Source organism: Elephantulus edwardii, unplaced genomic scaffold, assembly GCF_000299155.1.
Source record: "Elephantulus edwardii isolate Elephantulus edwardi_28Jun2011 unplaced genomic scaffold, EleEdw1.0 scaffold00228, whole genome shotgun sequence".
NCBI classification, from domain to species: domain Eukaryota; kingdom Metazoa; phylum Chordata; class Mammalia; order Macroscelidea; family Macroscelididae; genus Elephantulus; species Elephantulus edwardii.
This window is the reverse complement of record NW_006399978.1, coordinates 3,113,459-3,138,807: the sequence shown is the minus strand read 5'-3', so window position 1 is coordinate 3,138,807 and position 25,349 is coordinate 3,113,459. Positions and strand designations below refer to the sequence as shown.

The following is a 25,349-nucleotide window of genomic DNA, read 5'->3' as shown; positions in this document are numbered from 1 at the left end:
GAACCTCTTCAAATTTCACACAGTGCTGAGGTGGGGAGCAGCATTTGTGGAAATGAAGGCAGTGGGAGACAGCGAACAGATGGGCTGCTGTCCTCGGTCAGCACTGCATCTGGAAGGGACCAACGTTCTGGGTCACACAGGAGCTGCACACGCTTGTCACATTCTGAAGGTCCCTGAGCCTCCTTCCACTTTGTATTGCCATTTGTCTGTGGCTGCTCTTTGCTACATGAGAACCACCTTGATAGGGACTGAGCTCAATTGCTACAGCCCCCGACTGAGCCTGCTGATGCTGGAGGTGCCTGTGCAGCCGGGGTCACCAGGCCAGCTCGGTATTAGCTTAGGTTGACAATGTAGGCTGACGGGGGCTCTGCAAGGCCGCTGGGGCTTAAATTCTGCTGCCTTCCTGCACTGCTGTCCACAGATTTTTGCAGGATACAGGCAGACGTGTCAGGCCCTACAGTCCTGCTCCAGGCAGGAGGAAGCCAGGTCTGTGCCCTGACGGAGACGGTCTCTGGCCACATCTCAGCAGTAGGTCTCCAGCTGCACCTGAGGCTAGAGGAAGATTACTTTCCTGCTCCAGGCTGCCCTAACTGAGGGGTTCACCAAGGGGGAGACTGGAGTGACTCCCTTTATGCCAGAAGTCTTCAGGCCATTTCAGGATGACATTACCTCAAAGCTCATCCAGTATAAACATACACTTGCACTAACACTATACACATATTTACACACACACACACGCATCCTCAAGCACTCCTACTCCAACACACCATCTTACTCACATACTCACACGCACTCACACGCACTCACACACACTCACACATACTGACATGTACACACTGGCCCTTCTTGTGCCGTGAGTAATTTTTAAATTATCTTCAGCACAGTTTTATTTGTGTATATAATTAATGATATTTGGATAACTTTTCTTTGGAATGGCACAAATATGGTTCTCTTCTAACTTGTTGGCCAAGTGGCTGTCCTCCAAATTTCCACTCTGTATGACCACGTATCATTTTCTTGTGTGGAGAGATCACATCTTGTTCATTCATTCCTCTGTCAGAGAGCATTCACGTTGTTGACTTCTTGCCCTTTTATCACTGAACGATGTCGTGTGGCTATCTGCCATATGACTATCCTGTGTTCTGCTTATCCATCCATTGACTGATGGGCATGCTTTGATTCAGGGATCATCCTCTGATGGTCATTCACACGTTCAAGTTTTGAATCTACACGCCATGCCCATCAGACCCATTCACTGTCAGTAATGAGCCCAGGCCCACTGTAAGGCCTTAGCTAGGTCCTCCCCTGCATCCTTCATGGAAATGAACTCTCTTGAACACAGGATTTGGAGCCTTGGTGAGCGGAGCCTCGTCCAGCCAACCAGGACCCAGTGCAGTCACTGATGTAAGGAAGGTAGAACAGGTGCCAGGGCTCACTCCTAAGGGACCGAGGTGGCAGCTGCCTCAGGCTTGGTAATGCTGCACAAAGCAGCCAAGAGGTCAGCTCTGCACAGAACCAGCAAGTGGCCTCGCACCTGGGAGGGTGTGGTATTGTTTTGCTGTAAGATGGTTGTTCTCCTTGACTAACTCTGGCATCTTGAATAAGCTATACCTTGATCCCTGAAAGATGAAGAGTATTTCAAATTTGTCCTTCCCGGTGGGCTGATCCTTCCCTTCTCTGAACATTTTCTATAAATGATGAGTCTTCTACATTTTCTTGGTGTTACCTCCTCCTAGTCCAACCAGGGAGGGCCTGGGAAGTGTCTTTCTCTTACTGTAGTAAGAGAGAGATGGAAAGACGTTTCTCATAAACCACCTAACTGTAGGTATTATCTGTAAGTTCCATGTGACTGCAATGGGTTACCAAACCCATTAGACAGTAGCATGTTACAACTGGCATCAGAAATAAATGAGGAAGTTGGGAATCAGAGGTGTGTTTGATCTCTAGCTCAAAGGGACAAGCTTGATGCTCATGATAACTCTTATTCATGAGGTCATTTCTTATGAATCTTTTGTTGTTTTGGGTGCTCGTTAGTTGACTAGGACTCATGAAGAGACCCTATGAACATCAAGTGGGTGGGGTGAAGGAGATGGGGAGGATCTTGTGTGAAAAATAATGAATTTGAACTTTGTTAATGAATCAGTATAAAATAAAAAAACACACCTCACTATAATAATTCCCATAAAAAACCCATAATGAATGGGAATGATTGTATGAAATACAATATGAATGAAGGAAAATGTGAGATACAATGTATATGAAATTTGTATGCAAATCAATATAAAATAAAAACTTTAAACCCTCCCAAAAAGCCCTTGCACTGTCCTGCACCATCCTCCCAGTGCCCACGCTCAGCCCACTGTTGAAGGCACTGTGTCAGTCCATCTCGTTGAAGGTCTTCCTTTGCTTGCCCACCCTCTGTCTTTCCCAGTATGTTTTTCTTAGGACTGGTGCTTCTGACAAAATTCCCACTTCCTCAAAGGTAAATGTGTTCATTCTTTTGGCAGTCCATGATGTATTCAATACCCTTACCCCTAATACTACAATTCAAAGGTATCATTTTTCTTTGGTATTCCTTATTCATTGTCTATTTTTCACATGTATATGAAACAACTAAAGATACTTCAATTTAGGCCAGATGCAGTTTAGTCTTTAAATGAACATCCTTGCTCTTCAGCACTTTAAAAGAGGTTCTTGACAGTGGATTTGCCCAATGCACATATAAAGACATTGATATCTTCACTGCTATTACAATTAGTGTTAATTGTGGATTCTAGTAAAATGAAATCCAAGTTATGACTTAGGTAATTCATGTCTTTTTAGTCATTAAGACTAATAGTGATATAACAACAATCTGGAACAAGGGGTGCATTGTGGAAGGGTAGGTGTTGGGGGAGGAGAGGGACATGTAAATATGCAACAAATATTAACATTTTAAAAAAGACTAATAGTGAAATAAAAAACATGTTCAGACACACAGAAACTCAGAAAATGCACTTCTCATTTCACTGGAAATAAAATATGAAAGAAAGAGGAAAACATGGGATCTGAGAAAGCATGGTCTTGCCCCAAGAATACAAAAGAAGATGAGAGAGCTGACAGAAAAACAATTGCCCAAGAAGTCAGGGAGTCAGGGAGAGTAGGGGTCCCTGAAAGGGATATCTTGTAACCCAGGTGGAGTCCTTTCAACAGCAGTATAATTAGTAATGGAATGAGCTGAGGGTGAAGAAACATATCTGTCATCAGGATAAAAGAAACACAATTAGAAACTACGATAATCAAAACAATGAACAAATGAATTGAAGCCCAGATACGAAGCCAACTAAAATGTGGAAAAAGTTTGAGCAATCAAGGAAGTGTGAGATGAGAGATTCCACTTGAACTTAATGCTTGGAGCTTTCTCTTTCAAATAACACATACTTCCCTTCATAAGACTTCGTTTTCTTGTCTACAAACTCCAGTCAAGCATGAGAGAAAGTGCACTTCTCATGATTTGGGAGCTAAAGTGATAATACAATAAACCTCCTCTTTGAGAGAGGGAAGTAGGAAGCCATAAATGCACACCTCACGCTCAGATGGCACTCAGTTTATATGAAAGAAAGTCACAGTGTGACTCATTGGGCCTGAAGTACTTTTGCTTATTCGTTACTAAGCTGAGAATCACTCTTCTGGGCTGATTAGAGAAACTGGAGATTAAAGATCATTTTAGATCCAGGAAGCAGGACTTAGAACATAAAGAAGTTGCTGGTGAGGAGAATCTAGAACAAGATTAAAGATGAAGCCTGTCCTGTTCCACCTCCATCTGTTGGAAACGTAAACTTCTATGTTTATAGCAGATAGTGGTGGGCTTGCAAATGAGAGATTTCTGATCATTTGAAATGCGATTTGAGCAGGCATGAACCCAGGCTGCTTCCTGGAGCCTGGCTCTCGATCTCTGTTCTACACACGCTGTTAACACACCAGGGCTGCTCCTCTCCTGACCATAGTAGTTTACAACCAGCTAAGGACAATAAAGATGCTGCTGACAGTTCCTAAACCTAAAACACAAAACACAAAGCAGAGCACTGCAGCTGCTTGAACGAGAAGGGAATGCTGGTCACATAAACCCTGAATGTGTGTGAGTAGTGCCCAGGTTCACAGCAGGGAGGGGGAATGAGAGGGAGTGTATGTGGCAGTGGGTGGAGGAGGTGCCAGGTTCCTCTTCTGTTAAGAGTCGAGATGACCCGCAGACACCCACAGCGGGCCTGAAGTTACTGTCCCTGAGGAATCAGGGCTTTTCAAGTCAGTGCTTCACCTCTCTCTTCCTGGAAATCACCTAAAAGCAAAGAAGAGAAGGTGAAACACATATGGATGCATCATTTTCCAAAAAATAAGGAATGAGAGCACTGTGTTCACACACGGCTGGACAGGAAGGTGGCCTGAGCCTTGGGAGTTGTCAGCAGGAGCTGGGAAGGACTTGGGGAAGAACAAAGATGTGGAGGGATACTCACTTGAGAATGGGCTAGCGTATCATTGGTGTTAGAAGAAGAAACTACAAGGAGGTTCTCATGAGGATTCACACTGATAGCTCATATCCACAAGTGACCAAGATACATAAGATACGAAAGTAATTGAGTGGGAATAGCTAGCAAATTTTTGCTTGTTTATTTGTTTAGTATAAAGCCTTGGTGGGAAAGGGCACAGTTGGTTTAATGGCAGAATTCTTGCCAGCCATATTGGATTGTATAAAGTGTAAGTCTATAGCATGTTTGAGGGATGAACCTAGAAAAGTTGGAAATTGTAAAAAAAGGAAATGGAACACATAGACTGACATCCCAGTGAGCTGAGATGGACTGGTACGTCTATTTAAATCAGACAATCATGATCTAGTTTATAGTCAAAAACAGTATTTCAAGATCTACCTTTAAGTATAATGCTGTGAGCGATAGAACACTAGCCATTTATATACAAAGAAGTCTTATTAATTAGCACAGTCATTAGTCAAAATATATACACCAACCTCGAAAGCCAAAGACAAAGAAATTGAAGATTTTAACCAACTTTCTTTTTTTTTTTAATGAGCCTCAAATTGATCAAACATGCAATCAGGATAAATTCATAGTGTGACTGGAATGGGTCTTGGTAACAGAAATGAAGCTGGAGATTGAATGATAGAATTTTGTACAATGAATGATTTTTAAATTGCATTTTTTTAAAAAAAAGCATAAATGGAGATTATGGGTTTTTTTAAATTTTTTCAATTTTATTTTAATGAATATTTACAGAGACTTTGGATTTCCATTCATTCATTGTTGCACTTTTCTCCCTGCCCACTCCTCCCCCTCAATTAGCTTTTCTTTTTGAAAAGTAAAAGAAAAGATTCTGTCACTGTTATTCAATCCTTCCCACCAAGTCCAGTCCACTGTGTAGCCTTCGATCTGGACTTCTTGGACTTCACCTGATGGAACCAAATTGCTTTTCTGTGCAAAAATTGATGAGGAAGTTCAATATTATCAGTCAGAACCAGGCCAGAGGCTATCTGTGGAACAGTCCATCGACTATTCATGTTAGGTCAGAACCAATGAAGTGGGGAGGCAGAAGTTCACGCCTGGTAAAACATGAGCCACTGGAACCCAGAAGCAGATACTGACATGCCATTAGTGTTTTAAGCATTTGAATGACATCAAAGGCAATGGAATGGAAGAAAAATAACCAACATACTTTGAACTCTTCATGACATTGTCTCATTTGCCAGCCCCAGCCCCAAGGCACATACAGAGGAGAGAGCCATATTTACAACCTCACCTCAGTGGCACACTGCAGCCTCCGTTACTTCCTTCCCAGGGAGGAAGATTTCTCCCATTCCTCTGGGATGTTTTTCTTCTAAGAAATCTGTCTTTGCATTTGACCTACACTTCTGCTTCCTCATCTTTCTTCTCAGCTTTATTGTTATGTGCCATTGAGTCAACTGTGACTCATAATGACCCTATGTACCATACCTTTGAACCCTGTCCTATTATGAGTCAATTTCACTGTCTCCAACTCTCTTACCCCCATGACCACAGACAGTTACTGAGTCAATCCATCTCTCCTAGGTTCTTTCTCTCTTGCGCTGTTCCTCCACCCTTCCAAGCATGATGTCTTTCTCCATGGACTGGTCCCTCCTCCCAACATAACCAAAGTATGTGAGCTTCAAAATCCTTGCCTCAAAAAAAAAATCCTTGCCTCCAAGGAGCAGCCTGGTTTCACACTCTCTAGGACAGATTTGTTTGTTTCTTGGCAGTCCATGGTATGTTCAATACTTTCCCCCAGCACCACAACTCAAAGACATCAATTCTTCTATCATTCTTAGTCATTGCCCTCTGATCCACAGCAAGTAATTACAAAGACCATGGCTTGGATTAGGTGCACCTTAGTCGAATAACATCATTGCTCTTCACTACTCTGGAGAGGTCCCTGACAGCAGATTTTCCAAATGCAATTTGTTTGCTCATGCCAAGAGTATTGACTATGGAACCAAACTAGCTGAAATTGTTAACAATTTCAATCTCTTCTCAATCTATCATGGTGCTGTCAATTGGCCCAGTGGTGACAATCTATTTTCTGCATGTTAAGTCTTCAAGGAAGACTGCAATCCTTGACCTTCTGCAGCATATGCCTCAGGTCCTCAGTTTCAGTAGACAAATTTGTGTCATCTGTATAACACAGGTTGTTGAAGAGTCTTTCTCCAGTCCTGATACCAAATTCTTCCTTACAGAGCCCAGCCTCCCAGCTGATCTGGTCTACATATAGGTTGAAAAGATATAGAGACAGGATGCATCCCTAACGTACACCTTTCCTGATTTAACAATGCAGCATTTCCCAGCTCTGTTCTGAAGTCTGCCAAGTATAGCTTTCATATGAGCACAATATGTTCTGGGTTTCCTTTTCTTCTCAAGGTTAGACATAATTTGTTGTGATCCATGCTGTCAAATGCCATTGCACAGTCAATGAAACACAGATAGACATTCTTCTGCTACTCTCTGTTTTTAGGTAAGATCCACCTATTATTGGCTATAATGTCTCTAGTGCCACAGTCTCTTCTAAACCCAGCTTATACATCTGGCAGTTCTCTGTTGATGTACTGTTTCAGTCATTTTCAGATACTCTTCAGCAGGATTTTTCTTGAGTGTGATATTGTTCATTAATTTCCACATTCTGTTGGATCACCTTTTTTTTGAACAGTAATAAATCTGGACCTCTCCCAATCAGTTGGCCAAGCAACAGTCCTCCAGATTTCTTGGCACAAGAAACATAGTAAACATGTCCAGGGATGCATCGGTTTGTTTATTGAAATATGTCAGTTTGGTTTTCCATCAATTCCTGGGGCCTTGGTCTTTGGCAATTCCTTCAGAGCAGTCTGAAAGTCTTCCTTAATTACCACAGGCCCCTTTTCTTTTTTTAAAAAAAGGAGTTAAAATCTTTATTGCAGGACAATTTAAAGAACTTATAACATTGTCTCTTGATCATTTGTTGTTTCATTAAATTCTTCTGTGCCAGCCACTTCTTTTGGTATAGTGATTCTGTGTACTCCTTCCATCTTCTTTTGATACTTCTTCGGTTATTCAGCATTCCTCCTACAGCATCCTTAAGTGTTGCAACTTGAGGCTTGAATCTGTTTTCCAGTTCCTTCAGCTTAAGAAAAGTCAAGAGAGTTCATCCTTTTGATTTTCCAACTCCATCCAACTCTTTGCACATTTCATTATAAGACTTTGCTTTTTCTACCCCAGCTGTCCTTTGAAATCTGTTCAGCTCCTTAACTTCTTGATTTCTTCCCTTAGCTTTGGCTTCTTGGAGCTCTAGTGCAATACACAGAGTCTCTTCTGACATCCATCTTGGTCTTTTCTTCCTCTTCTGTCTTTGTAATAACCTTTTACATTCTTTGGGGATGATATTCTTAACATCCTCCCACAGCTCATTTGGTCTTTGCTCATTAGTGTTCAAGGCCTCAAACCTGTTTTAATGACCAAGATGGTCTTTAAAATCTACATCTAACTTTGGTTCTTATGGGTTTTATTTAGCTTCAGTTTGAACTGTTGCCTGCCTAATCTCATCTGCTCTTTGGGCTAAAGTGTTTGTCTGTCAAATATTGCTCTAAAGCTGAGGACTCAAATTAAGACAGACTAGAGAGAATAATTGGCCATCCACTTTGGAAATAACAAGCCTTCGACAACCCTATGTACCATAAAGCATACTTAGGTTAGACTAATAGATATGGCGCTGGAGGCTGAGCCTTCGTTCTGGAAATCACAATGGAGAAGGAACAGTTACAAACAGTAGTGACTGGAACATGGAATACGAAAAATATGCATGTAGGAAAATTGGAGATTGTTAAGGAAGAAATGGAACATATAAATACTGTAATACTAAGCAGAGGTGAAATGAAAGGGATTGGCATGATATTTTGAATCAGACAGTTATATGCTGGAAATGAAAAGGTGAGGCAAAATGGTGTCACATTCATGGTTGAAAATGTCTTTTCTTTTTTTTAATTTTTTTTATTAATTTAGTTTGTTTATTTTTCATTTCAATGAACATCTACAGAGATTTTGGAATTCCATTCATTCATTGTTGCACCCTTCTCCCCGCACAAACCCCTCCCCCCCCCGTTTGCTCCTGTCCTTGAAAAGCAAAAGAAAAACTCCCTCATTGGTACACAATCCCCCCCCCGCGCACCCTCCCCAAACCCCACGCCCTACCCCCAAATATAATCCACTCTGCAACAACCCTCATTGCATACTCCTACGATAAAAATAATGCCCTAAAATATAATTCTTTTAGACTATTCTCTCCCCCATAGACTTCAATGTCGTAAACATATTTCATCCAGTTTTTCTCAGTCTTACCTCCACCCCAATGCCAGCCTCATTCTACAACAGTGGCACCATATAGCATTTGTCCCTTTGTGACTGAGATACCTCACTCAGCATAATGTCCTCTAGGGTCACCCATTTTGAATAATATTGCATGAGTTCCTTGTTTTTCAATGCAGCATAGTATTCCATTGTGCGAATATACCACAGCTTCTCTACCCATTCGTTTGTTGATGGGCATTTAGGTTGTTTCCAACTCCTTGCTATTGTAAACAAAGCCGCGATAAACATGGGTATACATATATCTACTTGGATGTCATTTATGGTCTCTTTAGGGTATATTCCCAGTAGTGGAATTGCTGGGTCAAATGGTATCTTTATTTGCAACTTTTTGAGAAAGTGCCACAATGCTTTCCACAGTGGTTGCACCATTTTACACTCCCACCAACAGTGAATCAGGGTTCCAGTCTCTCCACAACCTCGCCAGCATTTGTTGCTTGCTGTTCTGTTAAATTTTGCTAGTCTTACTGGAGTGAGATGATATCTCATGGTTGCCTAAAACCAGGAGAGGATAAAATAGATGCACGGGACCTTCTAAGAATCAAATCCCTACGCAAAACAAAAACACTTCACCAAAGAAGACATTCAGATGGTGAGCAAACACATGAAGAAATGTTCAAAATACCTAGCTCTAAGAGAGATGCAAATCAAAACCACTATGAAATATCATCTCACCCCAGTAAAAACAGCAAAATTCAACAGAACAGCAAGCAAATGCTGGCAAGATTGTGGAGACACTGGGACCCTTATTCACTGTTGGTGGGAGTGTAAAATGGTGCAACCACTATGGAAGGTGATATGGCGCTTTCTTAAAAAGTTGGAAATAGAAATACCATTTTACCCAGCAATTCCACTACTGCAAATATATTCTAAAGAAACAAGAACTGCTACCCAAGCAGATATATGCACACCCATGTTTTTTTTATTGCTGCATTGTTGACAATAGCAAAGAGATGGAAACAACCCAAGTGCCCATCAACAAACTAATGAATAGAGAAACTGTGGTACATTCACACAATGGAATATTATGCAGCATTGAAAAACAAGGAACTTATGAAATATTATACAAAATAGGTGACCCTGGAGGACATTATGCTGAGTGAAATATCTCAGTCACAAAAGGACAAATACTGCTTAATGCCACTGTTATAAAACAAGGCTGACATTGGAGTTGGTGAGAAACTAAGAAAAGAGGAGACAAAAAAAATATACACTGAATGAGACAAACAGATGAGGGAGAAAACTGCTTAAAAGGAATATATGATTAGGTATTATTTTCATAACACGAGTCCAGAATAAGAGCTGCATAGTAAAGTGGACTGGCAGGGGGATGGGGGATGGATTGTCTAACAATGAATGAAAGAATTTTTTTTTCAAAGAAAAGCAAACTGGGGAGGGCAGAAGGTCAGGCAGGGAGGATATATGCAACAATGAATGACTGGAAAGCCATGTTTCTATAAATTTTCATTAAAATCTCAATTAAAAAAAGGAAAAAAGAAATTAGTAGGTATTAAATAAAGATTTCAAACCCCTTTAAAAAACCTCCATTTCTAGATATATCTTGAAATACAATATTGTGACAGGATAATATCCATATGCATACAAGGAAGACCTGTTAATACCACTATCATTCAAATCTGTATACCAACAAACAGAACCAAAGAGGAGATGACATCTACCAACTATTACAATCAGAAATCAATCGAACATGCAAGCAAGTTGTATTAATAATAATAGATGACTGGAATGCAAAAATTGGGAACAGGGAAGAAGGATTGGTAATAAAAAACATGAACTTGGTGACAGAAATGAGGTTGGATACAGAATGATAGAATTCTGTACAATCAATGGCTTATTCATCGCAAACACCTTTTATATGAAACACAAGTGGTGACTATTCACAAGGATTTCACCTGGTGGTCTACACAGGAATCAGATTGATTATTTCTGTGAGGGAAAAAAAATCATGGGAGACGCTCAATAACAAGACCGACAATGGCCCTTCTAAGGGCCCCACGCCATATGATAAAATCGGCCCTTCTAAGGGTCCTCTGCACATTGTTCACTAAACAAGGCTCTCCCTGGAGCTACGGAAATTACTGTACATGCAATACCTCAGTAGCTCAGTCACTATCCCCTCCAGTGTCACCCACCTGGCTTAATTCTTTGGCCAGGTAAGGAGAACGAAGCCAGGGTGTTGACTCCATGGTAACACTCATACACAAGTACAAACTGAAGTTGAAGAAAATGAAAACAAGTCCATGCGAGCCAAAATATGATCTTGACTGTAACCAAACTGAATTTTAAAACCATCTTAAGAGTTGAACACTAATGACTGAAGAGCAGACGAGTTTTGTGGAATGATATCATCTGTGAAGAAAGCAAACATGTATTAAAAAGGAAAAAAGAAAAGATCAAAATGGACGTCAGAAGAGACTCTGAAACTGGCACTGGAATGAAAAGAAGACAAATAAGGGGAAAGAATGCAGAGGTAAGGCAGTTGACGAGATTTCAAAGGGTTTGAGAAGAAAAAAAAAGTATAATAAAATGTGCAAGGAATAGAAGTTGGAAAATTAAAAGAGAAGAACTCACCAGTATTTAAGAAAGAACTGAAAAACAAATTCAAGCCTTAAATTGTGATACTAAAGAATTCAACAGATAAAATTTTGAATGTTGCTGGAAGTATATTTTTTGCTAACCTGAAGATGGTACCTCTCTAGCCATTGAAATTCACCAGTGGCTTTGTAGGAGAGAGGTAGTCTTTTCCCATGTGATTTTTAGAGTCTAGAAACCTGCTGGAGAATGAGACATGAGTTAATTCTGAGTCAATGGCAATGAATTTGAGTCTTTTAGTTTGACTAGTTTGATTATTGTACCCTGAACAACAACCAATAATTACAGCTATATGAACTTTTAGAATGCGACTTTACTTGGGTATAGAACCTTTACAGATGCAATTAGTTAAGATGAAACCATACTGATTGATGTCTTACAAAATATGGGAAATGTGAACAACTATGAGATATCATCTCACCCCAGTCAGAATAGCAAAATTCAACAGAATAGCAAACAACAAATGCTGGCGAGGTTGTGGAGAAACTGGAACCCTTATTCACAGTTGGTGGGAGTTTAAAATGGTGCATCCACTGTGGAAGGCGATATGGCGCTTTCTCAAAAAGTTGCAAATAGAGATACCATTTGACCCAGCCATTCCACTTCTGGGAATATATCCCAAAGAGACCATAACTGACATCCAAGCACATATATGCGCACCCATCCCAGGTGCCCATCAACAAACGAATGGACAGAGAAGCTGTGGTATATTCACACAATGGAATACTATGCTGCATTGAAAAACAAGGAACTCATGCAATATTATTCAAAATGGGTGAGCCTGGAGGACATTATGCTGAGTGAAATATCTCAGTCACAAAAGGACAAATATTACATGTTGCCACTGTTGTAAAGTGGGACTGATATCAGGGTTGGGGTAAGACTGAGAGAAACTTGATAGATTATGTATACTGAATTGAAACAGATGAGTGAGAGAATAGTTTAAAAGTGATATATGATAGCATATTATGATTATCACAGGAATCCAGAATTAAGGTTGCATTGTGGAGTGCATTTGGGGGGGCAGGGTCGGGGTCAGGGGAATTGTATACCAAAGAAGAAGTTTATCTTTTGCTTTTCAAAGAGAGGAGTGAACTGGGGGGGGAGGGGGGTGAAGAAAAAGTGCAACAATGAATGAATGGAAATCCAAAATCTCTGTAAATGCTCATTAAAATTATTTTAAAAAATAAAGCTTAAGAAGAAAAAAAAGCAAAATATGGGAAATGTGGATACAGAGATATTGATGTGAGGCAGAAACTGGAGTTTCAATAAATACCTGGATAACCAAGTATTTGGAAGAGACAAGGAAAGACCTCCGCTAGTGCCTTCAGAGAGAGAAAACAAGGCCCTTGAACCTACTATGAACTGCCAACAAATAGGTCTGTTGTGGAGAGGATGAAACTAGGCTGCTCCAGGGCTTTGAGGCTCCACCTCATATGTTTTGGGCATGTGGCCAGGAGGTATTAGTCCCTGTTGTTGTTGTTGTTGTGTGCTGTCGAGTTGCTTGCGACTCATAGCGACCCTATGTACAACAACCCTAAACTCTGCTCTGTCCTGTGCCAATCGCACTGTCTCTGACACTCCCATCCCGATTATCCCTGTCACTGAATCAATCCACCTCATAGAGGGCCTTCCCCTCCTGCGCTGTCCCTCCACCCTACCAAGCATGATGTCCTTCTCCAAGGACCGGTCTCTCCTCACAACATGTCCAAAGTATGTTAGATGGAGCCTCAAAATCCTTGCCTAGTCCTTGTAAAGTGACTGCCATCAGGGTTGGGGTAAGACTGAGAAAAACTTGATAGATTATGTATACTGAATTGAAACAGATGAGTGAGAGAATAGTTTAAAAGTGATATATGATAGCATATTATGATTATCACAGGAATCCAGAATTAAGGTTGCATTGTGGAGTGCATTTGGGGGGGCAGGGTCGGGGTCAGGGGAATTGTATATCAAAGAAGAAGTTTATCTTTTGCTTTTCAAAGAGAGGAGTGAACTGGGGGGGGAGGGGGTGAAGAAAAAGTGCAACAATGAATGAATGAAAATCCAAAATCTCTGTAAATGTTAATTAAAATTAATAAAGTAATTTTTTTAAAAAAAGAAAGGGACATTATGCTTGGAAGAGTGGAAGGACAGAATAGGAGAGTAGAACCCAGGATGAGATGGGTTGACTCAGTGACTGGAGAAATGGGATTTAGTCTGTCAGAGATAATGAGATTGGCTCAGGACAGGGCAGATTTCAGAGCTAATGTACATATGGTTGCTATGAGTTGCAGGCGACTCAATGGTACGTAATAACAACAATAGAGCTAAGGAAAAAATACATTTTGGTAGTTTTGGTTTTATCTTTTTAATCTATTTTATTTGAGTAAAAGTTTAAAAATCACATTGTTTTTTTTCAGACAGTAATTCACAGACATTAATTATCAATGCATGATGTTCCTCTCCATGGACTGGTCACATGCCCAAAGTATGTGAGACGCAGCCTCAAAATCCTTGCCTCTGGGGAACCAACTGATTTCACCCTCTCCAGGACAGATCTATTTGTTCTCCTGGCAGTCCATGGTATACTCAACACTCTTCTCCAGCATCATAACTCAAAGTCATCGATCCTTCTTCTATTATCCTTAGTTATTGTCCAGCTTTCTGATCCATATCAAGTAATATGCATCTGTCTGATGTATATGCTTGGAAGTTTGGAAGGACAGCACAGGATAGGAAGACCCAGGATGAGATGAATTAACTCAGTGACTGGAACAATGGGATTAGGTCTGTTGGAGACAACGATATTGGTGCAGGAATCGCAGGTGATTTGATGGCACATAACAATAGCAACAACAATTATATTGATTCATGCAGTTAACTTATTACAATATGTAAGCAAACCCTTATTGTATGTTGCCTCTACCCACCCTCTCTGTCGTTTTGGTGAATTTAAGCTTCTTCGTCTGTGGTTTGTTACCACAGCTCCAGGAACTAAATACAATTCTCAGTGTGAGGTGTGAGGTCACCGCTGTCTGGGACAACACGGCTGACTCTAGGAGACACTCTGTATTGGCAGGCTGCTGACACAGAGAACATTCCACCACACATGCATTAGACCTCAAGGACCCACGTCTTTAAAATGGGAGTATTTGGGAGTTTTCTTACAGAACCTCTGAATGTGATTATGAGAGGCCTTCACCACAGCCACATACTCTAGGTGTATAGTACATACCAAGCTGCATTGTTAAGGAGAAGGACACGCATCTCTGGCTGTCTGAATCCACCAGCAGCTCCTTGAGAGAAAGGTGGGCAGCCTCCTGTGTACACAGCCTCAGAAACCTCATCGAGTGTTTCTGTGCGTTGGAACCAACTCTACAGTAGTGAGTTCTGAGGTTGTGTTCACCACAGCACAGCCACATCCACAGACAGGAAGCCACCAATTGTGGCTATGGTCAGGTGGTGACTCTTGAACTGTGGAATGTCACGAAGCAGGAAGTGGCTCTCTCTGACTCTAGAAATCTCCAGGCTTTCTTAGCGACTTGCATTTATGGTAGTGGGAGGATATCTGAGCTCTCTGGAAAGATGGATGTGCACAGTCACAAAGGATTGCCTTTGAGAGGACAAGTGAGAGAGAGGCTCTTGTGTGTTTTCATCTTTGAACCCTGCAAATGTATTCTCTATGCTAACACTGAATTAATTACTTTTAGGGAATTCTCAAAACTCATTGAGGATGAGCACGGGGCGGGGCTGGAGAACCACGAGCCCTGGTACGTCCTGTGGGGCCGAAAGTGAAGCCCCTGTCCTGGATGGCTGGACGGCAGCAGTTGTTCTAGCAGGAGACACCGTGGGCCCAGAGCTTATCTTCCCCAATCAGAGTGAGGAACTAGGGCTGCATGTGGGCTCCACAGAAGGCACTGGGGATCAGAGCAGTGATGGGCATGAAGTAGAGCAGGCGAAAGCAGGGGCAGGCCCAGCTGGCTATTCTTAACAGCCCCTGAACCAAGATCCTGAACAAGAGGAAGTGGAGTTGACTCCGGTGGGGGATATAGAGGCTGAAGTTGCTGACATCCAGGAGCGGATCCAGGCCACCGGCGCTGCATTTTCCAGACCCTCCCATAGAGAGAAGATGAAGAGGAGGAGGGAGCAAAAGCACTGAGCAACCATAGCTCTATTTCCATGGACCCAGAACACGTAGAGCTGGTGAAACGGACAATGGCTGGGATCAGCCTGCCTGCTCCAGGGGTTCCTGTCTGGGCATGGGAGATCTCAGACACTCAGTGGGAAGATGTGGTACAGAAGGCCCTCCAAGCCCAGCAGTGATCCCCAGTCTGGAAGTAACAGTGACAACGAGAGCTGTCTTATCACCCAGCATTCCATGCCAGAGCCAGCACAGGACTGAACACATCCCTGGTTTCAATGTCTATCTCCAATCTTCCCCTTCTCCCTTCCCACATCAAGGCAAGTCAGATTTCTTGGAGACGCACTTTATTCAGTTCTATACATGTGGGGACGTTGGCTCAAGCCCAACCTGCCTTAGCATGTATCGCTCTGTGGAAAATAAAGCACCCTATGTACACACACACACACACACAGTATCCCAAAACACCAACACAAAAAACAACAACAAAGGACTCATAAAGGATGTGGAGGAGGATGGGGGATTAATCATGGAGTTGTACAACTTGATGGATGGGAGGGTGAGGGAAATTGGAAAAATCTGTTCTCAAAATCAATGTAGTAGAATTTTGTAAATAAACTAGTACTAAATAATAACAACAACAACAACAACAACAACAAACACCCCAAACTCATTGCTGTTGAGTCAAAACCAGCTTATTGCTGACCCTCGAGTGGATTTTCAAAGGCTACAATTTATATAGGAGGAGATTGCCCATCTTTCTCCCATGAAACAGCTGGTGGCTTTGAACCATCTGCCTTTGGGTTGGAAGAGTAACTTCTTATTCACTAGGCCACCAGAGAGGTGAAATTCTCTCCCTTGATAAAGGAAATAATCCTCAGAAGTGCAGCCCTTTGGAGAGGACTAGGGGTGGCGAGGCAGCACTGCTTTTCATTTTATGTTCTTTTAGTCTGGTGGTTTGATGCTTATTTATGATTATTTTTATAACTTCTTTAAAGTTCCATTTTTGGCTCCTGTGTTTGTGATTTTAAAAAGCAAACAGACAGCACTAAATGAAGTGGAAAAACAGTTGTATTACAAAATAGAACTTTAATAGAAAATTTGAAGTATCTGCTGATGACCAGTAAAAATGGAAATAAGAGCATATTAATAAAAACCCTTGAAACAAAAGAAATGAAGGATGAGAAATTTTATAAAAGAAGTCTCAGCTTTTAGGAGAGAGAACAGAACAAGGCCCAAAGTCCTTTGCCATTTACAAAAAAGAAAAATAATCTCTGCTTACCTTTAAAATATTATAATATTATTATTGTTGTTGCTGTTGTTATTAAAGACCACAGGGTTTTATTTACCAAAAGATAGAACAGAATGGTAGACCGTCAGTGCATGGGCTTCAGTTTTGGGGTAGGCAAGCAGCCGAGTCACACTGGGAGAGAGGTGGGGCAAGGGTGAGGACTGGAGGGTGCCTGACTCTATGCGACTAGGTAAAGTAGGCATGAGGATTGAGGGGTACAGTCCAAACATCCCCCCATCATACTGGCATCAGGCTAGGGAGGAAGCCCAAGGAGAAAGCAAAAACATGAAGGCAGGTCCCAGCAGACAACTGTTTGGGGTAAGGATGACTGTGGTTTGGTTACACCACCTCAGCATTGCCGTGTGCAAGCCACCACAAATGGCCAGTGTGAACCCCATCAGAGTCAACTAACAATGAGTTAAGAAACTACACTCACAAAGCAGGAAAAGTCCCCTTCTCTTCACTGCCATGCTCTTATCCCTTTATCAGAGGTCACCACTTTCTGACCACACACACAGGCTCTATTCTGCCTATCATGCTAGGCAACATCATCTTGTTCTGCACTCACCTACCCACCTCCGAGCCCTGTGCCCACCACATGTACACCATACACATGTCCACTGTGTGCTGTGCCTTCCTGGTGGGAAGTCAGTCCTTCTGCCAGCTGCACCAGGCCCTGCCCCATCAGAGCCTTGGGACCCACCTGGTACTGACTCCCACACATATTCAGGGCAGCTGGATGGATGCTTTGGGCTTGGGGAGGGGACAAGCAACCAGAGTCCTCAGGAATTCCTGTTCAGGGGAAGCCCTCGATGGTGAGGGTGACGTGGGTACAAGTGAACTCTTTAGAGGCTCAGATCTCAACCCACTGATGTGTTGGGGTAAAGTTTATTTAGGGGGTAAAGTTTCTGTAGCTAAATGTGAAAAAATCCCTAAGTCTGTTGTGGAGGATGGGACGTATTGTTCAAAAAGCCTTAGAGGAGATCAATGGTCCCTGGGTCCCCTCATCGGTGAGGGCGCACAGTGTCTGCGGATTGAGGCTGTCCACCAGTATTTGGGACTGATTCTGGAGGGGGCCTTGACGTGCTTTTACAGAGAATGAGCAACTGTGGTTTCCTGTCCTCCACCCGGTAATACAGGTCTCTATTTGTGGCTGCAAAACCTGTGATTAAAGCAGAACTCAGCCCCAGAGGCACTGCCACTATTTCAGGGCTCTACAAATGTTTATTTTCAGCCTGAAGTTTTCCATCTAAATCCACATTTTACAGCTTAACTGAATTACTCTCATTCATTTTTCAAATCTGCGTTAGGCAAGGAGTTCTTTGCTTGCCACTTTAAAAGCATCTTCAGAGGTTTTTTTATTTTGTCCACAGATTAAATATATATTTATCTCCCAATCTTACAAGTTGAAACTTTTTATATTTGTCTGGTCTTCTCAGAGCGTCCTCTGGGTGATTCTGGGAAGAAAAAGGGAAAAAAATAACAAAGCGTAAGTGCTTGGAAAATCACTTGACCGTGGCGAGGCACGGAATTTCACCAAGCCTGGGAGCCCTCTGCGGTGGAGATGAGGTCGCCCCTGGAGGCTTACACAACCCAGGCTGCACGGTTACGCAACCGGGTTTGGCCGTGCCTCCGGGAGTGAAGGGAGAAAATATTTGCCTGGCTGCTCCCCCATCTCTCACTTTCACACCCATCACTGCCCCGTTCCCAAATACTCTGACAAAAAAGACCAGTCCTGCCAGGATACTGAGTTAGCCGGACTGTCGCTGGCTCGTGACTGAGAACATCCTCAACCTAAGACGTGAGGGGGAGGCGGCAGGACCTGCGCATCCCTGAGGACGTGCCTGGGGCCAAGGAAAATCCCTTACAACCATCCAACCTTGACTCAACAGGCTTACACGTTGTTCACTTTGGATGTTTTGGATTTCATTTTCTATTTAAAAAAAATATTCTATTACAATAGTGTGCATCTTGATTTCCACTTTTTTTCGGCACTGGGGGCAGGGTTTGCAGGCTGTTGCTCTGGTGGCCCTCTTAGAGTCTCTGCTGGCTCTAACCGACCAGCTCTGAGGAAGAAAGATGGGCAATCTACTCCCATTATGATTCCCGCCTTCGGAACACTGATGACGGGTCTCTGGGAGTCAGGAACTGTTCAGCAGTGTGGGGCTCATTACTGGTTTTATTGTTACCATGCCCAAGGTGCACTTGCCTCGCCCTAATGTGGCACTAGTGAGTTGGAAGGCTGTACTGTGGATTCGTTTGAGTGTAAGCATATGTGCTGAGTGTGTGCCCAAGTTTGTGCATATGAAGTACGCATGCGTGTGCACATGTTGAACTCTTGGTGCTTGCATGCATGTATATCTGCAAGTTATGTACATGTAAAGATACATATACATGTGTGTGTTTATGAGCATATGCATGTACATTTGTAGGTATAAACGTGTGTGTGTATGTGTGTGTGTGTCTATAGTCAAGGATGAGATTGTAGAATTTTAGGAGGATAAAAGTAAGGGGGGGGGAATCCAAGTTTCCCTTTGCATCTCTATCACCCTCACAATCCAAGACAACTGTCCTCGGAGTCAGCAGTGGGCAGCACAGACGTCTGGACAGCAGGACTGCAGGTGAGGCCCACCTGACCTAGGGACTAACTTCCAGTCTCCATGGAAATCCCCAGAACTACTTCTCTCCTGGGGGCTCTAATGAAAAAGTATGTTGAGAGATGGCCGCTCACTGAAAGGCCACACCTCTTTCATTGTTTGAATCCACCAGCAGCTCCTGGGAAAAGACCATCTCCTCCTGTGCACTTTACCGATAGAGGATTAGCCATGAGTCAGTTCTGATTTGACAGTAATGTCTGTTGAGTGCTTCTTTCTGAAAGATAAGGAAAGGGCTCTTTGAAGAGGGATTGACTGAAATTTTCTGATGCCTGATGTTTCCTTAAAGGCTCTTACCACCTCAGCACCTTAAGGACAGATCAAAAAGCAACAGCTGCACAGACTCAAATAACAAGGCATTTGAGAACATAGTATCTTCAGCAAATCCTAAAGTTGGGCCACAGGTACCATTAGGAGGACTAGAACAGACAAACAAGAAATTACAATGAACCAGATAAATATACCAAAGAGATTAGGGCTAGTGTTACAAGACAGGAACACAAGAGGAACTATAAGGTACAAAGATTTAAGAGTTAAAATGTTGAATATAGTAAGTAGAATAAAGAACAGGAAGGGTATAGCTGAAGGATAAAGGATAGCTGGGATCAGATTGGGGTGTTCTGTGGCGAGCTGAACTGGTAACCCAGAGATTACTTGTCTCTGGTAGTTCAAATTCACCAGCAGTTCTGCAGAGGAAAGACAGGCAGGCTCCGGAACCCAGCGGAGGGCTGCTCGAGTCACAACTGACTAGATGACAATGTGTGAGTTGAGTTCAAAAGGAACAGAGACTAACTCACTAACATCTGAACATCAGATTTATTCTGAGTGGTTATTCTATAGTTACACAAGGAAGTCTTACAACTTTTTATTGGAGGGGGCAGGGAATGACTCCAAGAAGCTAACTACACTAGTGCTGTGAAAGAGAAGGCAAAACTCTGCCATCAAGTCAATTTTGACTCATAGTGACCTTCCCTGAGTGAGAATGCTCATCTCTCTCCCACAGAGCCACTTGTCACCAGCACTCCTGCAGTTCAGAACCAACTCATAGTGGGGTTCGCAGTGGGTTTTCATGGGCTGTAAATAACACAGGAGGGATTTGTCCATTTTTTCCTCCCTTCGAGCTGTTGGAGGATTTAAACTGCCAGAGAAGCATGATTTATGGGTTAACAGTGCTTGCTGAAACTGAGGAGGACCTGAATCACTTGATGCAGAAAGTCAAAGACTGCAGTCTTAAATATGGATTGAAGCTCAACATCAAGAAAATAAAGATTCTCACCACTTGGCTGATTGGCAACATCATGATGGATGGTGAAGAGACTGAGATCATTAACAGCTTCAGTTTGTTGGCTCCACAATCAACACTCTTGGTACCAGCAGCCAGGAAATTAAAAGATGAATGGCATTGGGAAATTCTGCTATCAGGAACATTTCCAGAGTTCTGAAGAGCAATGATTTCAGTCTGGAGACTAAGGTGTTCCTGGTCTTTGCAATTTCGTGCTATACATCAGAAAGCTGGACAATGGCTAGGGATGACAGAAGAAGAGTTGATGCATTTGATTTGTAGTGCGGGAGAAGAGTATTGAATATACCATGGACTGCAAGAAGAACAAACAAAATCGTCGTAGAGAGAATGAAACTGGGCTGCTCCTTGGAGGCAAGGATTCTGAAGCTTTGTCTATTATACTTTGGGTGTGCTAACAGGAAAGACCAGTCCCTGGAGAGGAACATTATGCTTGGGAGGGTAAAGGGTGCAAGAGAGGAAGACCCTGGATGAAATGGATTGACTCAGTGACTGAGGTAATGGGGGTAAGTGTGTCAGTGACAATAAGGTTGGTTCAGGATAGAGCAGGGTTCAGAGCTGGGTTCAGTGTAGACTAGACTATCACTCATAGTGACCCTATGAACAAAAGAGCTGAACTTTGTCCTATCCTGTGCCATTCTCGTCATCTCTGACATACTTGAGTCCATTGTTACAGTCACTATGTCAATCTATCTTGTTTGGATCTTCTCTTCCTTTACTGACCCCTCCACCTTTCCAAGCATGATGTTTTTTTTCCAAAGACGAGCCCCCACCTAAAACACGCCTCTAAGGAACACCCTGGTTGTACTTTCTTCAAGACAAAAAGAGCAATGACATCCTTTTTAAAGACTTAGGTGCACCTGATCAAAGCCTTAGTCTTTTCAATTACTATGCATCTGAAAGTTGGGCAATGACTAAGGATGACAGAAGAATAGCTGTCTTAGAGTTGGGGTGCTGGAGAAGAGTACTGACTAGCCTGTGCACTGCCTTTACTGAGTTTCACTGAAATAGGTTCCCTTCTGGTTCGCCTGCTTCAAGCCCTCCACCCATCTGCATCATTAGGCCTTCTGAGGTTTCAATTAGGAGTCAAGGTACCACTGAGTGGATTAAAACCACCAACCTTCAGGTTACTAAACAAGTGAAAATAAGTTTAACCACCTAGGTTTCTTGTGCTCTTTCATAGCAGTTTAAAACAAAGCCTCAGAAGAACTGGGGAAATTTTAGTGTCGTTTATTTTATTTCCTTTTATGCTGCCAACCTGAAGGCACACAGTTCTAATCCACCAGCTGCTCCATGAGGAAAAGAGATAATCTCATCCTGTGCAGTTTACTGCTTCTGAAAACCCACCGGAGGGTCAGCTATGCGTTGGTTCCAACTCTATGGCACACAACAATAACAACGTGCTTAGTCTCTGGTGATCTGCTTAAAAATCCTTATATGTCCAGATATGCATTTTAAATTTTATTTGTCTTTTCACAGAGATAGACATTCAGGTGGCCAACAGACACATGAAGAAATGCTCAAAATAACTGGCAATAGGAGAGATGCAAATCAAAACCACAATGAGATACCATCTCACTCCAGTAGCAGTGGCAAAGTTTAACAGGACAGAAAGTAATAAATGTTGGAGAGGATGTGGAGAGATGGGAACTCTCAGATGTGTTGATAGGATTGCAAAATGATGCAAGCACTCTGGAAGACAGTTTGACGTTTTCTCAAAAAGTCGAACACAGAAATTCCATATGACCCAGCTATTTCACTACTAGGAATGTACCCCAAGGAAATTAGAACTGAGACACAGAAGGAGATTTGTACACTAATGTTCACAGCAGTGTGTTATTCACCATCCCAAGGACTTGAAAACAGCCCAAATGTCCAAAAACAACTGAGTGTATTGAGAAATTGTGGTACATTCACATGATGGAATACTATGCAGCACTCAGGAGAAACAATTTTGGAAAATACTACCTAACTTGGGAGAGGCTGGAGAGCATTATGTTGAGTGAACTAATGCAATCTCATAAGGACAAATACTGCATAAGACCATTATTGTAAAAATAGAAGGATAGTTAGTAAAATATGTACAAGAACTCAAGGGGGAATGAGTGGGAGCAGCGGGGTGAAGATGGGTAGGGGTGAAACCACAGCGATGCAAAATTTGGTGGGTGGACTGGCTCTGGGCAAAAAAAAACCCCACACATGGGCCAGGTCCAATGGTGATCAATTTTATAAAACATAATTGCACGAGAATGACTGATATGAAACACAATGTGAATGAAGAATAGTGTAAAACACAATGTATACCAACTTTGTAAGCAAACCAATAAAAAATGTATTTGCTATATTTAAAAAAAAAATTAGGAGTCAGTGATTTGACAAGTGCTCTTTTCTATCAGGCTGAGACAATTCGACTTTGCTGCAGAGCAGCTTCTGGCAGCACTGGCTGCTTGGGTCAGACTTTTTATGATTAATATTCAGTTCTGTGGACAAGAAAAACCTTAAAAATCAAACAAAGGTCTGTTCTTAATTTTCCTTTTCCACAGAATAAAGAAACCGAAAATAGAAAAAACAAAGCTAAGCTAAGTGGCAGGTGTTCAAGTAAAAAAAAAATGTAGGAAAAAATCAAGAGGGTAAATCTGCCAGTAGAAAGTAAAAATTTTATTTAGAAAAAAAGAGAGAGAGACAGGTGAACAAATCTTAAGAAAACCGAGGGGAAGGACTCATAAAGTTGGGGCAGATTTCACTGAAATAAAACACGTACACACAAAAGGTTGTAAAATATTAACTTGGCTTCTTGAAAAGATAAGTGAAAATTCACCTCTGGGAAGACCAAAGAATCAAAAGAAGAGACAGTGAAAGGAATAGAAAATAAAAACTGAAAGAGAGAAGGTAGTAACAGATGTAACGAGATAAAATGATAATAAAAATACTACAAAACTGAATGGGAAAGTAGATCAATCTCTGGAAAAAAAATTGAAAACCCAGCAAAATGCTAATGCAAAAAAAAAGTGAAGAAAATAAATACTGAGTAGACAAAGAACACATTTTAATAACTAAATGAAATATAAATATTTTGCCTCTAAAAAGAAAGAAAAAGGGGTGAGGAAGCCCGATTCAGACACATTTACAAAGAGGGAGTTTGTTTATACTTTCAAGGGCTCCATATTCTTTCTTGGACAAGTTATTCAGAAACAAAGACAAAGAATATAATTACTATCTCGTTTCATGAGGCTGCTTTCGTTTTTAAGGCATTCTGGTGGCCTAGTGGGTAAGGAGTTGTGCTGCTAGCCCAAAGGCAGGCAGTGTGCCCGCTTCGGCAGCACATATACCAAAGGCAGGCAGTTAGAATCCACTAGCAGCTCTGTGGAAGATGGGAAATCTCCCCCTGGGTGATCTCCAGCCTCTACAAACCTGCTTGGAGGGGTAGCTGTGAGTTGATTCTGACTCAACAGCACATAACAACCACCTTAATTTTTAGAAAGTGCTGGTGCAACTCAGAGAGGGATTTGTGCTGCTAATCCAAGATTAACAAACTTCTCTGCCACCAGCAGGCCCATGGGAGAGAAATGTGCTCATTCCTCCTGTAAAATTTATAGCTTCTGAAAACCTACCTGAGTGTCAGCGATGAAATGGTTCCAGCAATGACACAGTGTGTGTGAGAGAGCAAGACCTTATTTTTTTGTTCAGAATCACAACATAGTACAGAAGAGAAAAAGCAGAGTCTATCTTACTTATGAATGCAGATATGAAAGTCCAGAATACAATACCAGCTAACCCAGGTAGAACAGCACAGTAAAAATAATACATGCCTGGAGAGACTGTGAACAAGCAGGCATTCTCATACATTTATGGAGAGTCTGGCAATAGCTAGCAAAATTACATTCATAGTTATCCTTTGGCTCAGCAATCCCATTTCTAGGGATCTAGTCTAAAGATACACTGACAAAAATATGAAAAGACGTAAAAGAAGTATGCACAAGCCTATGTACAGCAATATTATTTATAATAATAACAACAGAGGGAAACAACCTAAAAATATCCATTAGCAGGTTGTCAAATGCAAGCTCTGCATTCAATCAGGCCTCAAGAACTTAAGAATCTAGATCTAATGCAGGAGAGGTCTTGTGGCCAAGTTCGTAGAGGGAACTCTGGTGGCCTAGTGGTAAGGAGCTGCACTGCCAACCTGAAAGCATGCAGTTCAAATCCACCAGCTGCTCAATGGGAGTAAGATGACAGACAATCTTCTCCATGAAATTTATTTCCTCTGATTACCCACTAGAAGGCTATGGATTGGATCTGACAAGATGATACATGTTGTTGTTTTTGTTATGTGCCATCGAGTCGCTTGCGACTCATAGCGACCCTATGTACAACATCCCTGAACTCTGCTCTGTCCTGTGCCAATCGCACCGTCTCTGACACACCCATCCCGATTACCCCAGTCACTGAATCAATCCACCTCATAGAGGGTCTTCTC

The 25,349-nt window shown here is 42.0% G+C and overlaps 1 pseudogene; it reads left to right on the top strand.

The window, feature by feature from the left end:
* Positions 1-226: 226 nt before the first annotated feature.
* On the top strand, positions 227-15,827 carry LOC102850943 (annotated as a pseudogene).
* Positions 15,828-25,349: the final 9,522 nt, after the last annotated feature.